Raw genomic sequence first — 14,005 nt, 5'->3', positions numbered from 1 at the left:
GCAATGTTTGCCAGTTGTGACACAGAATCAGAGTCATAAAACAATGTGAAAATATTGGACAATTTCTAAATGTGCTTGTTTGAAAACAAAAAAAGACAAAACACACAAAAAAATTCCTAGCTGGTGAAAGCTTCGGTCTCATATGAATCTCAATTTCCGCATAAGCCTGTTTTTCCCTGGGGAAAGAAAGTTCTTCAGAAACTTTCCAACCAACAGGACATCTCTAGGGAGAATGCAGTCACAGGACAGGGAAGTTCCTGTAATTTATATGCTGTTTTCCCAAATTGTCTTTAGCACTCCAACTTCAGCCTCTTATGTGACAAAAAAAGTAGCAGAAAAGGCATGGCAAGAGCCCAGAATGAGGAATTTGTGCCATGGGTTGCAAGAGAACACGTATCAGTCTTTTCACCATCCAGATTTGTTCTTTATCATGTTTCTGGCTAACTTCACAGGGAATACTGGAAAAATATACTTTTAGCACTTTCTTTTAATTTTGTTCTCTCCCCATATGCACCCATAGAAGAGCAGACACATGCACACATGAAAATAACTCCTTATTAATGGTGGCTGTACTGAAAAATGTTCTTTTTTATTTTTTTCCCTAGTATTTTAGAAATAGCTCTGAGAGGAATAGTTTCACTTCAGTGTCACAGGTCATCAACTACACTTTTAGATTTTATTTGTACAGAAGACATCTATGCTTTTTAAATCTCTGATGAAGAAGTGGAGTTGCTTGGGTTTTCTTTTTTTTTTTTTCTTTTTTTTCACAGAAGATTGGGAAGGAAAATTTAAAATAATATCAAAAGAAAAAGTGACAGAAACTATCACTGAAGGGTAAGTCCAGCTTGCTTATTTTCAAGTTTAATTTTGTCTTTATCAGCATAATTGGAAGCTGTGCTTAATTCTAAGCAAATGCTCTGCTGCTTTCAAAGCTAAACTCTGTCAGGTTGTTCTAAACTCAGTAGGTTTGCACTGAGATAAGGAGAGAGGTTTGGCCATTGGGGTGTTTGTGTAAATCCACTACTGAAAAATATAACATCAGATTTGGCAAGTATGTGCTTTTCATCCTCTATCAAGGGCCACAGCAAAATTTATCCACACTGAAGACCCAGCCAAGGCTTTCCTTATAGAAAGTGGGAGGCTACATGGAGAAAAGGAAGTGGATGTGCTGTGATTTCCCATCAAATGCAGAACATTTGATGTCAAGCCTGACAATCATCTTACCACTGTTTGGCAAGCATATTCATCATGTTGTGCCCCTCAGAAACTTTGAACAGGCTGACAATCTGAGATTTGCCCTGGATGATACCTGTGCTAACTGGTCTGCTCAATATTGCTGGTATACTGGGGCTACGGAAAGTGGCCTTGCCCTCAGCTGAAATGGCACACCCTGCAGCAGTTGTATGGTTGGGAATATTGTGTTGCTGCAAGAGGCTTTGTGAGGTTGGATTATTTGTTTGTCAGGCCGTTAAATTTTTTTTCAAGTCTGACCAGAGCAGTTTTGTAGGGTTTGACTATGTAAATTTCATTAATTTTCAAGTGCTGAGTTTGTTTTAGTTTGTTCACTTGATTTTTTTAAAAAGTCTTGTCTGTTCTTCAGATTGATGTTTCAGACAACTTCATGTCACTATAAGTCATGAAGGCAATGGGAATCTTTACTGTTCTGATAAATTCTGTGGTCTCCACCATCATTGGGCATCTGACTGACAGTCGGCCAGGGTGGTTTCTCGCAGACATCTGCTCCTTCATACCTGTAGAAGATGACATGAAAAGACCATGTTTGGCAGTTCAGTTTTGGATGTCATTTGGACCTCTTCCCAGTCGGTCTCTGCCTCACCCCTCAAGGTTGCTCAGTGTTCTGCATTCATGTATGACTGTGCACAGTCAGGATGGCTTGTGGCATCAGCAGGATGGCAGCACTCACAACAGGTGTTACAGGCCCTAAAATCTGTGTCACACCAACTTTTCACACCCCTTTAAGAAAAATCTCAACAATACAAAACTTCCTGAATATGTCTGTTCTTGAAACACTTGTGTGATATTTGAAGAACATGAATAGGTGGGGATTATGAAAATATCTGCTCATGTTAGGCAAATGTTTGTCCTCTCTCCTTTAGGAACAGAAAAGCTGTGAGAGTTTCTCAGAGCTGTTGAGCTGAGATGGAAGAGCTGCTGTAGACTCTCACTGGTCTCTCCTTGGCTTCTGAAGAAGCATTAGGGCATGCTCTGTGTTATCTGTGCTGGTTCAGGTAAGCCTCGTTTACTTTCCCTTTTTCTTTATTGAAGCTGCATGAGTATTGTAAGCCTGCCCTAGAGAAGCACTGCTGGCAGAAGGGTGATGGAGGATAAAACTCCTTTTCTGCTCTTCCACTGTGTTCAAACATATCTAATAGAGAGGGAAGGTGTGTGTAACACAGCAGGACTGCCTCTCATACTATATCACTGCATGTGCATGGGACAATGTCATTGCTAATGGCTAAAGCTTGAAGATTAAGTCACTGGTCACTGAGTAATTAAATAAACACTATCTATTGATACCACTATTGGTTTATATAGAGTCAGATTAAGTTACTGATTTACTAACTATATTCCTTGTTTTCTTATACATAGAGGTAGGATTAGCAATTGCTTAAATGAAATCTGTGTTTGACTAAGAGACATAAAATCTGGCCTACAACAAAAAAAGATTGCATGTACTTACAGAGCCCCACCTGCACTCACCAGTATGCAAAATGTTCTTATCAACAGCAAAGTAAAATGTTTGCCCTCAGGGTTTCCTGTGCCAGTTCACAGATAGTGTCATGAAGCCTAGCAGAGTCTGGTGTGGAGGAATCCTGAGACAAATTATCAGTGGTTAACTTTCAGTTTAGTTTTGTAGCCTCAGAACTAGACCTGAAGTGACTGTCAGTTAAATCGGGAGTAATTTGGGGCAAATTTTGTAAATTTTGGGGGGGATTTTTTGTCTACTGCCCTGTGAAAGAGAAATCAGTTGAAACTTTGTACTGCGGAGGGGAAAAAAAGTAGCAGTTATGGTTAAACACCTGTCAGACCAATTCTGATGGACATGTAGTACCTCGAATCTGAAACAGAAGGTCAATCTCATCTGATTTCTTCCCTTACACACTGACACATACCAAGCATGATGACTTCTGACAGAAGTCAGCCAGGCTGTCCTGTGAACCAACCTAAAGCTGTCTGAATCTGCTCCAAAACCGTGACAAGATTTTGTAGGACTAGCTGCAAGCAAGCAGAATCAGTGTTTGTTTCTCCATGTTAAGCTTTTATTGGCATATTAGTGAAATGCATACCTATTCTATAATGGTTTTTTGAACCATTTATGATCTAATTCAAAGTCTGAGCTAATATGTAAGGGTGGGATAGGGAAATAAAGGTTGGTGAGAACCAGATTTCACTTGAACCTTGTTGCTATAAATAGCAACAAATGTAAAAATAGTTTACACTGAATGCCCCATACAGGACTCATTTCACATTGCAAGAGCCAGTACACTTAACTGTTGCTATAACCTTTATGACTTACCGATCCTAATTTTATCAAGAAAAAAAATGTTCTAAATTTAAGTTCTGCATATTTAGCCTTGTCTATAAGAGTGAGGGCAGTTATTCCTGGCTCTGACAATGGTGAAAATAAAAATACAGGCCACTTACCTCTTCTGTAATATCTGCCTGTAACTCTTTTGAAACCAGTGAAAATAGCAGAATATCTACCTTTTATAAATTCAGCATTGCTATATAGAATTTACTGTCATGCTGGTGTGAGGGGACGGAATGCTACTTTTCTGATCCCCCTTGAAGTTGTGCACGATTAATAGAGTTAAAGCAACAAAATAGACCTATCGACTGGAGGACAGAGCCCAAACTTGCTTTCAGACATTAAAGAAAACTGTTTTTTACAGCTTATTCACTGTAGGTCATTTTGTCACTTGAGGGGCTTACCACCCTGACTGCCTCACTCATCTTTAATGGTTGGTGCACTATTTTTAAACAAATGCCAAGAAATCTGTTTCTTAAAAATTTTGTTGCATAGGAAGGGAAGGATCCCACAGGGCAGGAGGATAGGACTAACACTGAACAAAATGTTGTTTTTGAGGAGACTTACATATAGTCAGGATTTATAATTGCTTTGGTTTGACAGGACAAGCTGACACTGGGATTTTCTATGCTTTCCTGCTGCTGCAGAGTTCATGTGGAAGAGCACTAAGAGCAGCCCATGGGCAACACATCCCCACTTCACACTACTGCGAGGGTAGGCTGAGAACTTGAAAGTCTGGAGAGCTGTTGTAGGCGTGCAGAGATTGCTGCTGGTCCAGGTATCTGCTCCCATTTCAAGTCCCACCCTTGTCCTTCTCCCTTCTTGTCCTGCTTCATGGGCTACTGCAGAAAGGGTAGAGGAAACATTAAACCCAGGGCTTTATTTCATTACCAGGTGCTCCAAAAGGGTAGGGAAAGACTGAAGCATGTGTCCAATTGTGCTTACACAGGGACCATGAGGCTGGACTAGTATTTCTGTATTTTACACCTGCCCATTTCTCTGTCCCTCCTCCCAGCAGCACAATCACTGAAAGGCCTGGCAGAACCTGTCCCATCAGTTGTTAGTACTAGGGTTGCCGGAAATGCCTGAAATAATCCTCAGGGTATGTGAAGGTCTTGGTCTGGTGATGTTACTGTCTGCTTCTAAAACTGGTTTCAAGGGAGTAAATCACTGTGCTGCTAAGGGGTCTGTGTTCAAGGAGCATGCTGAAGTAGGGCACAGGAGCAGAGAGGTAACAGCCCGTTTGCCAAGATTCCTATTCTTTCCTTGCAGTGTTTGCTCACGGACCCAACAGCAGTGAGTTTGAGTTCCCCATGACCACAGTGATAGAAAATACATTCAAGTATAGGCATGGTGCCAGCTGCTTGGTTTAAAAGAAAGGGAAAAGGTAAAGACATCTGGGGCCAATGTTTTTATCACTTGCAGACAGTAGCAGAAAACAAATCTACTGATGTGAGTGGCATTATATTGGTGCAAATCTACTGTTTTAAGGACCCCTTGGTGGACAACTGAAGGGTTGGTGGTCTTAATTAGCATCCATACACACAGAAAATGGGAGTGTGAGAACAGAGGGAGGTCTGGCTGCAGTCTTCTTATCAAAGAAAAGTTACTTAGGTGGTGCTGGTGCCCTGTCACCAGCTGTGGGCCACCCTCCCGCAGTGGGGAAACAAGAAGAGTGTCCTGTAATCCTACAGCTGCCCTGGTCCCATCAGAGATGTGCCTAGTTCAGTGCTAAGGGAGGAAAATATTTTTGCCCAACATTTGGGGTACTGTTTTGGTCTATCTGTGCCTAAGATCCTTTGAAAAGAAAACACTTGATTAATGTGTATTGGCTAACCATTTGGGATCAAGTTCTTTTTCTGCCAAACCAATGGCACTTTGGCCAATTCTATCCATAGAAGCAGGGACACACTGTTTGTATTCCATGTCAGTTAAAATAATAACGATATATGACTGTATATCTGGCAGAGTTTAAAACAATAATGAAAACTAAAACCAGACTAACAATCTAGCAATCTAATAGCCAAACAATCATACACAATTTCTTTTAGGGAAAAAAGACAATTTCCCTCCTTGCTATTGACTGTACTGCACTGGTACCAGTGAGGTCTGCTTAGAGGACTGCTTATTTAACTTATTAATATAAAATTATGGCATTTTATACCTTACTTCTGCAGAATAAGAGGACACTCATCTAGATAAAAAATCTGTTGTAAAAAGCCAACAATCCTAAGACTTGGCTGCTTCTTAACCCATTCCAGTGCTTCTGAAAATCCCTTATTTCAGGTTACCAGCATATTGATTCAGCTCTACCCCAGAGGGGGAAAAATGGAAAGCTAAATGGTTGCCCTACCTATCTGTTAGATATTTCACATTAAGCAGCACAAGAAATGCCAGTTGTTCTGCAGACGTGTGTGATTCTGCCTTCCTTCTTCACCTGAAATGCAACACCCCTTACCTTTGTTCTCTTGGTAACAAACACAGACCCAAACCTGGTGGTTCTTTAACTTGTGATAAGGAAGATCCTGGGCCACTCTGTGGCCAGAATATCAAGTTGTGTGTCCTTCAGTGCTCCTGGTTGTTTGCAATGCAAATGGTTGGCTTTGTCTCATGTAGTGCCATATCCATGGTAACCAAATGAAGACAAGTTTGCATTACTTCCTTAGTAAAGTGTAATCCTTCCCCTGGTACATGTGCCAAGGAAGCATACAGACTTAAAGGGACAGCAATATATTTTGTGGAAAGGGAAGCAACCAAAGTATCTTCTGCTTTTTTTTTTCCTCATTTCTCCCCACTCTGTGCACTCAATCTTCCAGTCTCCTTTCTATCTCCTCTTTTTCTAGAATTCTCATTGTTAAAAACTAGACTAGTCCTGATTTCTGCTTTTGCTTTGCCTACAGGCTCAGCAAACAATCATCAGGTCAAACTGCCAACTTAAACAACACTTCTTGGCAAACAGTCCTTCCTTGCCCTTCTTAGTATCTCTAAAAAAACATAAACAACATGGATGGAAAGCCAAGCCAAGAACAGTAGTACTTGTATTCCAGTTTTTCAGACTTTATGTCTGTGGCAGAGCAGAGCAAAGAGATGCATCAGCCTGCAGTTATTCCATTACATTAACAACTGGATCAAGCCATACAAGAGTTATCTTTTTTTTCCTTTGTAGTAAAAATATATTTTAGAAAACCTTTTTTTTCTTGATCTGTAAGATATGTAGCAAATGGTAATTTTTCTTTTAATTTCTGGTTTTAGTTCCACTTAAGAGAGCTTTGATTTTTTTCATAGCTTCATAGACTGTCTCTTTAGACCACCTTTTTTAGCAAAGGCAACAGACTCAAACTGACTGTACTGCAAAATTATTTCTGTTGACACTGTTTTCACCATTCTTGTTTTATTTTCTTGCTTTTGACAACCTGTGCACTGAATTTTTGTGCTTCCCCTTTATGTATCTGGGAGGCTTAAAATACACCTTTTTTCCTCCTCAGCACAGTCTCATGCTGTTGGAATATGAGAAAGAATTTCTTTACCATGTGGATGACCGAGTACTAGAACAGATTGCTCAGAGAGGTTGTGGAATCTCCCTTACTGGAAATATTCAAGAACTATCTGGAAGCAATCTTGTGCAATGTGCTCTAGGATGACCCTGCTTGTGCAGGGAGGTTGCACCAGATGACCCAATGTGGTCCCTTCCAACCTTACCCATTCTGTGATAGCAGGAAACATCTTAAAGGTTTCTTCTCAGTAAGAGTGAACTCACCTGGTGATTAAAATGCAGGACCATGATACCATCAGCTCCTCATTCAATTATTCACAGTCTTGTCTTATTCACACTGCTTATCTCAAACAGCCCTATGACCTCTACTTTGAAAAGAGCAGAACAAGTTGATACTATGACCTCTGGACAGAAATTTTGCCAAAGGCTTCACATGGGTAGAACCCTCCCCAAATTTATATTTATCAGGATATGAGAAAGCTTTAAGTGTTATTACAGCATTCACTACCTGTTATGCTTCCAGAAAATCTTCATTTCATGGAGTTGCTTCACTTGTACGTGTTTACATGGATGTTGCAGGGATGTTTTGAATATCAAACCGACTGTTCTTTGTTTCTTTCCAAGCAAATGACAGGCAAGTTGTAGACACAGTAAACTAATATTGTCTACAGCAGCTACGATTTCAGCATGCTTAAAAACTGAAATATTGGTGAGCAGGGAAAGGGGACCTCAGCTTCATTTATCTGCCCAAAGTCAGGTCCTAAAGCTAAAGATTGAAAAGGTTTTTGTCATCTCCTTTTGCTTCTGATTAAGACAGAAAACTGGAGACCTCAGACTTCAAGCAGCACTGGTTTATCCTAATATATGGCAACTGAAAAGAGTGAATAATACAGACCAGAAATTATAATTATTCTTGCCTGAGGGCACCTTGCTAGATGCATCTTTCTATTTGTTTACTGGACAGAGATTGGTAGACAGATACTATGATCTTTCTCCCTGAAGGAGCTGTGATAAGAGATGTAGCTGAGCCAGAATGAGGAACACAACTGTGTCACAGATGACAGTGGTAGTATGAAGGATTTTTGTTCTTTTCCTCCCATTTCTTTTTTTAGTGCTACCTAAAAGCAGCAATTGATTCATAAATTGTATAGAGTATGAGCTATATATCTGATAATACAAGAACATCTCACCCTAGCTTTGGGATCTGAAAAAAAGCATATTTTTTCCTATTCATTTCATATTGCAAAGGCATACTTAGTGTTCTGCTGTCATGCCAAAATAGCCCAGTCACCACAAATATACTCAAATACTTTTCTGTATGGATATGGAAGGTTTTGAGAATTTAAAGGCATTCGTAACTTCATTAGTAGATTTGCTTCTACCTCCTAATTCCTGTCTACATGACTGAAAATTTAGTTGCATATTTCTCAATATTAAAGGTAACTGAGGGCTGTCTACTTGAGTATTGGTGAACCTGAAAATGGAGATGTTTGCATTCATAAACACCTAAAGAAAATGGATAAATATTAGCCAAGTGCTATGAAGTAATCACTTGACACATGTAAAGTGAAAAGTAACATTAACAGGGCTATCATACAGTGTGAGGAATATCATATGAAGCTGATGAAGTTCAAGATCCTGTTTCAACGAAACAAACACATTTTATTCTAGCTGGTGGTAGGGAGAATTGTTCTGCTAAATGCTGGCAACCAAAGTGAGACAAATCTGTCTGGGAACCTGCCACAAAATGTTTATGTGTTTTTCAATTTCTATAAACTTTTAATTTCCTCCATTCTCTAGTAAAGAGCTGGTATAAATATATGGCTGGTGCATAGTCCTTGATTTCTACCTTGAAACTTTCTTGGAAGGGAGAAGGAGAAGGTGTGTTGGGTAAAACCAGACATTTCCAAAACGTTCTCAGTGGGTTATCAAATGAACAAAACACACAGAACAGGGAAACCAGCCAGTCATTCATTCCATCGACAGATTTGCAAAGCTAAATTTGCTTCTGGAGAGCAGTTAGAAATTAAAACACACAGATGATGATTGGTGCTGGCACCCAAACTGTGAACAAGAGGACACTCTTGCCTGAAAAGATGTACCCTATCAGATTAATCATTATGTGTTAATTAATTTGAAATCAAAAGAATGTCTTCAGCTGTCTATGAACAGGAAATTAATGATGATATCACTAATTAAATGTAATGGAAGTTATCTCTGTACTTCCCATATTTGGGGCAAACTCTTCATTGCCCTTTATGTTGTGTCATTTACAGTTCAGTCCCACTGTAGCATCTTACCCTCATTGTGTCCTGCTGTAAATGGCTGTGCAAGTCATCAGGCAATAGAGAATCTGCCCAGTGGATTATTCATCTGGCAAATTAATTCTAAACACTGATTTCATACCCTGAGAAGGTGTGTCACTGCATCTCCTCCACTGTGAGTCATCCTAACATGAAAAAAATATTCCTTCTGCCTTACTCTTCTTCTTTACTCCCCCTAAACATTATTGTCCTTCCTTTGACCTCCTTCTGTTGCATGGGTATTTCTCCTGACAACTTCTCTGACAGGTGGGAGGCTCCATTTTCTGGCAGGTTTTTTCTTTAACCAAATGCCGTGACAGATATTTTTTCTCCATTCTTGTGTAACTGCAATACTCTGACTGGAAGAGCCTTTCAGAGGTCACAATAAGTAGACAACACTCTGGACTCTCCCTGTCAAAAGACATGGAAAAGACAGTTCATGCTGTATATCCCTTCCTCTGCATAAAGGATGTTTCTAGCCCATTCTTTCAGCCTTTTGCTCATAGCTTTTTATTAGTCTCAAGGTCTCCTCAAAGGAAATAATGGAAAAGAAATCAGTGGGTGTACCAACTGTCAAATTACTAACTATAACTAATGATCTAAGTGATTTCAATAAGGATGAGTTTCTTGGTCCACAGAAGATTCACAGAAGGGACAGTGTTTGACATTGTCTCTCACGGCATTCTCCTGGAGGAACTGGCTGCTCATGACTGGCATGTACTCTTCACTGAGTGAAAAACTGCCTGGATGGTTGGACCCAGAGAGTGGTGGTAAATTGAACTAAATCCATTTGGCAACCAGTCTCTAGTGGTGTTCCCCAGGACTCAGTATTAGGGCCAGTCCTGTTTAATATCTTTATCAGTGACCAGGATGAGGGGATTGAGTGCACCTTCAGGAAGTTTGCAGATGACACAACATTAAGTAGGAATCTTGATCTGCTCGAGGGTAGGAAGGCTCTACAGAGGGATCTTGACAGACTGGATTTATGGGTTGAGGACAACTGCATGAGGTTCAATAAGGCAAAATGTCAGGTCCTACACTTGGATCATGGCAACCAGCAATCCCATGCAGTGCTACGGACTAGGGGGGGGTGTCTTGAGAGCTGTTCAGCAGAAAGGGACTTGGGGGTACTGTTTGACGGCTGGCTGGATATGAGCCAGAAGGGTGCTCAGGTGGCCAAGAAGGCCAATGGCATTTTGGCCTGTATAAAGAAAAGTGTGGCCAGTAGGACTAGGGAAGTAATTGTCCTGCTGTACTTGGCACTGGCGACGCCACACCTTGAGTACTGTGTTCACTTGTGGACTTCTGACTTCAAAAAAGACATTGAGGTGCTGGAGCATATTCAAAGAAGGGCACCAAAGCTGGTGAGCATCTAGAAAATATATTCTATGAGAAGCAGCTGAGGGAACTGGGGTTGTTTATCCTGGAGAAGAGGAGGTTTACAGGGCTCTTAGTCACTAACTCTGTCTTCATTTTTATTCTCAATGTTTTGTTCTTTCTTGCAGAGGTTCTGGTGGAATCTTTGCATCTGTTTGTATTTTCTATTGAAATATTAGAAAAGCACAACTTTCTTGTTTCCCCAGGGGAGTTTTTAAGTACCAGATACCTACATTCATACTCAGTGTCACAACTGTGATTGTGGTTTGCCTCCTTTTTCTTCATTTGATAGGGAAAAAAAAATCATCAGTGTTGCAAAATCTGATCTTGCTTTCACCGAAACTTCACCATAGTTCTACTATTCTCACTTCTTCCTTGGTGAATGTGCTGCTTGTCAGGAAAAGTCATCTCAGGGCTCTGTGTTTACTCCAAGGCTTGGCTGATTCTTCCATCTTCCAGGAAAGGACCTCCTTGTCTCTTCCTTCTAACATGTGTGAACTGTCTTACTCTTTGTATCGACCACAAGAGGGACCTAAGATTGGTTGTCAGAAAACATGCTGTCTTACTGGGAGATTCTGACCTTCAGGGCACCAGTAATGAGCTTTTGGGGTTACAGCTAGGCCGACACTGACAGTCTTAATACAACTCTGTTGCTCTGTAGTTTATATATATAAAAAAACAGATTAACCTGTAAATTCATGTACTCTGTATTCCACATGTCAGAATTAAGTCTAGAAGACTTGAGTGTGAAGACTTCTGATTGCTGCAGTCTTTCCATGTCACTTCACTGTGTTAATCAGAGTTGTGCCATTTAATCCAGGAGGCTATAGTGCAATGAAACAACCTGCCACTTTATCTTATGTTCAACTGAGCCATGTTGCAGACCAACCCTTCCCTCCCTCCTCTGTAACAGAAAGCACGACAACTCCTTACACTGACAGTCTCAGTGGCTTTGGCTGAACCTGCAGAGAAAGAAGCCTGCCTGTTGCATTTTTAGCAATGAGTTAAATACCTATGAGCCATCTTTGCTTATCTTGAGTTTAAAAAGGTAGGAGAGCTGGGATCAGTTTTTGGCTCTACTGGAGGCTTCCTGTGTGCTAGGTAAAAAGGAAGAGATAATCTTCTCTCCACATGAGAGTGGACTGTCCCTGTTTCAAGCTACACAGGAACTGTGTATTGAAATGCATTCACGCAGATTCAGAGGCAATGGTTTTCAATTTTCATTAGGACTGAGATACTTTCGGAAAATGTATGACTGCATATAACTTTTATATATATTAATCTGTAATATATATATATATAAATTTTATTTTACTTTCCAAATTTGGATATAAAAAAGCCTCAGACTACTAAAGGAAATGACGAGACTCTTCTGTCAATGTTTCTTATCCATTCCAAGATTTACCAAAAATGAAGCCATACAACAGGGTGGTTAATTGTTACAAACTAATCTGGCAACAGTCTTCCAAAGACCTCTACCTTTATTTTTAGAAGACTCTATGGAAAAAATATTAATCACTGGTTGCATTTTTGTGTTCTCTGAGTTTGTGTCAGTTTATTACCTAAATATTTGTTATTTGATTTCTCCGGTAGGAAATACAATATCTATAATACTGAAGTTTCTGGCAGGTGTAAGACCCCAGGCCGTGAGCTACAAGCTCACCAAAGGGATTTTACTTTAACAGTAGGCAAGGCTCCAACTATATCTGCCCTTTGGATACATTAGAAGAGTCCTCGGTTCTTTTATCACCTTAAGAAAGAGCACATAGGAGAAAAGTTGCACATGTCTTCTCAGGGAGTATTTTACTGGTCAACTTTAGAAAATAAGAGTACTTAGCAAAAGTTTGAAAGGTGACATGCAACCAAAATAAAGCATTCCACAAAGCATTGACTTAGCACATGCCAACTCATACAATTTAGCAAAATCCAAATCATCCGACCTCAAGCTACCCAAAATATTAAGAAAGGAGATTGGAAGAAGAAGTAAAGAGAGAGCAAAATAAAAAAGTATAGGTAACCACCAGAGTCCTGTGAGAGTCCAGCTTCCACCTGTCCAGGTGGCAGGGTTCAGACAAGCACAGAGAGCACAGCTGCTGATGTTATTTGCTTTGTCTCTGCTGTGGCCGCACACCCCACCCCCAGGCGGTGCTGCTGCTGTGCCAGCCAGTCCTGGGCTGGGTCGAGGACTCTGAGGTGTGATCCGGGCAGTGCTCCCGGGCTGTCCTGTCCTGGCAGCTGCCCCGGGGTTGCCCAGGGAGGCTGTAGTGGCTGGCACGTGGGACAGGGCACAACCTCATCTCCATGAGGTTCCACCTGTCCCTTCCCCTCCACACACACACATCTGAGCTGGGCTGAGCCAATAATTAATATAATAACCTAGTGTCTCACAGTAGGGAAATTCTGACCCCTGAAAATTCAGAATATTCTACTTCAGCAGATTTCCACCAAAGAATGAGCTTTTTATCTTGTGGATCTACATCAAAATACTTGTTCACAACTATTTGATTTGAAATGACAGATCTTCCTTAGGACTCAGTGCCTCGTAGGAAGTATATCTCAGTGTTCTATTAATTTCCAGGCTATTATTTGAAGGATAGAATTTCCATTCATGTGTCTGGTTCATTTTCTGATCAAGTTATCTGCTTTGTCATGAGAATTTTACAATGCTGTGTGCCCCAGGGGAGATGTAGCCTGCTGTACAAGCATGATTTATAGCCCAAATTGTGGTTTCCTACACCCACAACCCCACGAGGCAATGTACTACTGTAGGGAAGTACAGTTTAACCTTGAATTTATTTAAATTTATTTTGTTTACCAAACCTGAGATTTTTTTACTTTTTTCCTACTTTGAGATACAAAGTCTGAAAGAATGCTATTTTCCATGAGCTCTTCAGTACGACTTCATGCATTCACTGCTAAAGCAAATGCAGCTTTAGTGTACAAACAAACACACAAACAAAAGAAAAGTATGCAGACTTAGGAGTGATGTTTTGAAGTGAGGTGAGGAGTAAAAAAATAGCAGTAGTCTTATATTACAGTCATAGCAACATTTTCCAGTATTAGAGTAAGGCCAAGTCAGTCAAACTCATGCATAGCAGCACTAGCACAGGTCTCATTAATTACCATGTCACCATGAAGACATGGATCAGCTGAGAGCTGTCACACAAATACCTCTTACATGATCCACTGAAAAGGCTTTCGTTTCTGTTCCCCTCACTCCTGGCCGACATGGCTGTTTAATGAGATTCTTAGTAACATTTAAGTTCAGAAATGACAGATTTT

General features: G+C 40.4%; 1 protein-coding gene across 1 annotated transcript in view; it reads left to right on the top strand.

The window, feature by feature from the left end:
* The first annotated feature begins 2,220 nt into the window (after positions 1–2,220).
* The window catches only part of PPP1R17 (protein phosphatase 1 regulatory subunit 17), a 79,326-nt gene continuing 67,541 nt past the window's right edge, over positions 2,221–14,005 (top strand). Inside the window, exon 1 of the mRNA XM_071560656.1 lies at positions 2,221–2,249. The gene's annotated coding sequence lies outside the window, so the exon portion shown is untranslated. The remainder of the gene's footprint in view (positions 2,250–14,005) is intronic.

The sequence above is a fragment of the Pithys albifrons genome, chromosome 7, assembly GCF_047495875.1.
Source record: "Pithys albifrons albifrons isolate INPA30051 chromosome 7, PitAlb_v1, whole genome shotgun sequence".
In the NCBI taxonomy this organism is placed as follows: domain Eukaryota; kingdom Metazoa; phylum Chordata; class Aves; order Passeriformes; family Thamnophilidae; genus Pithys; species Pithys albifrons.
This window is presented reverse-complemented; position numbering and strand designations above follow the sequence as displayed.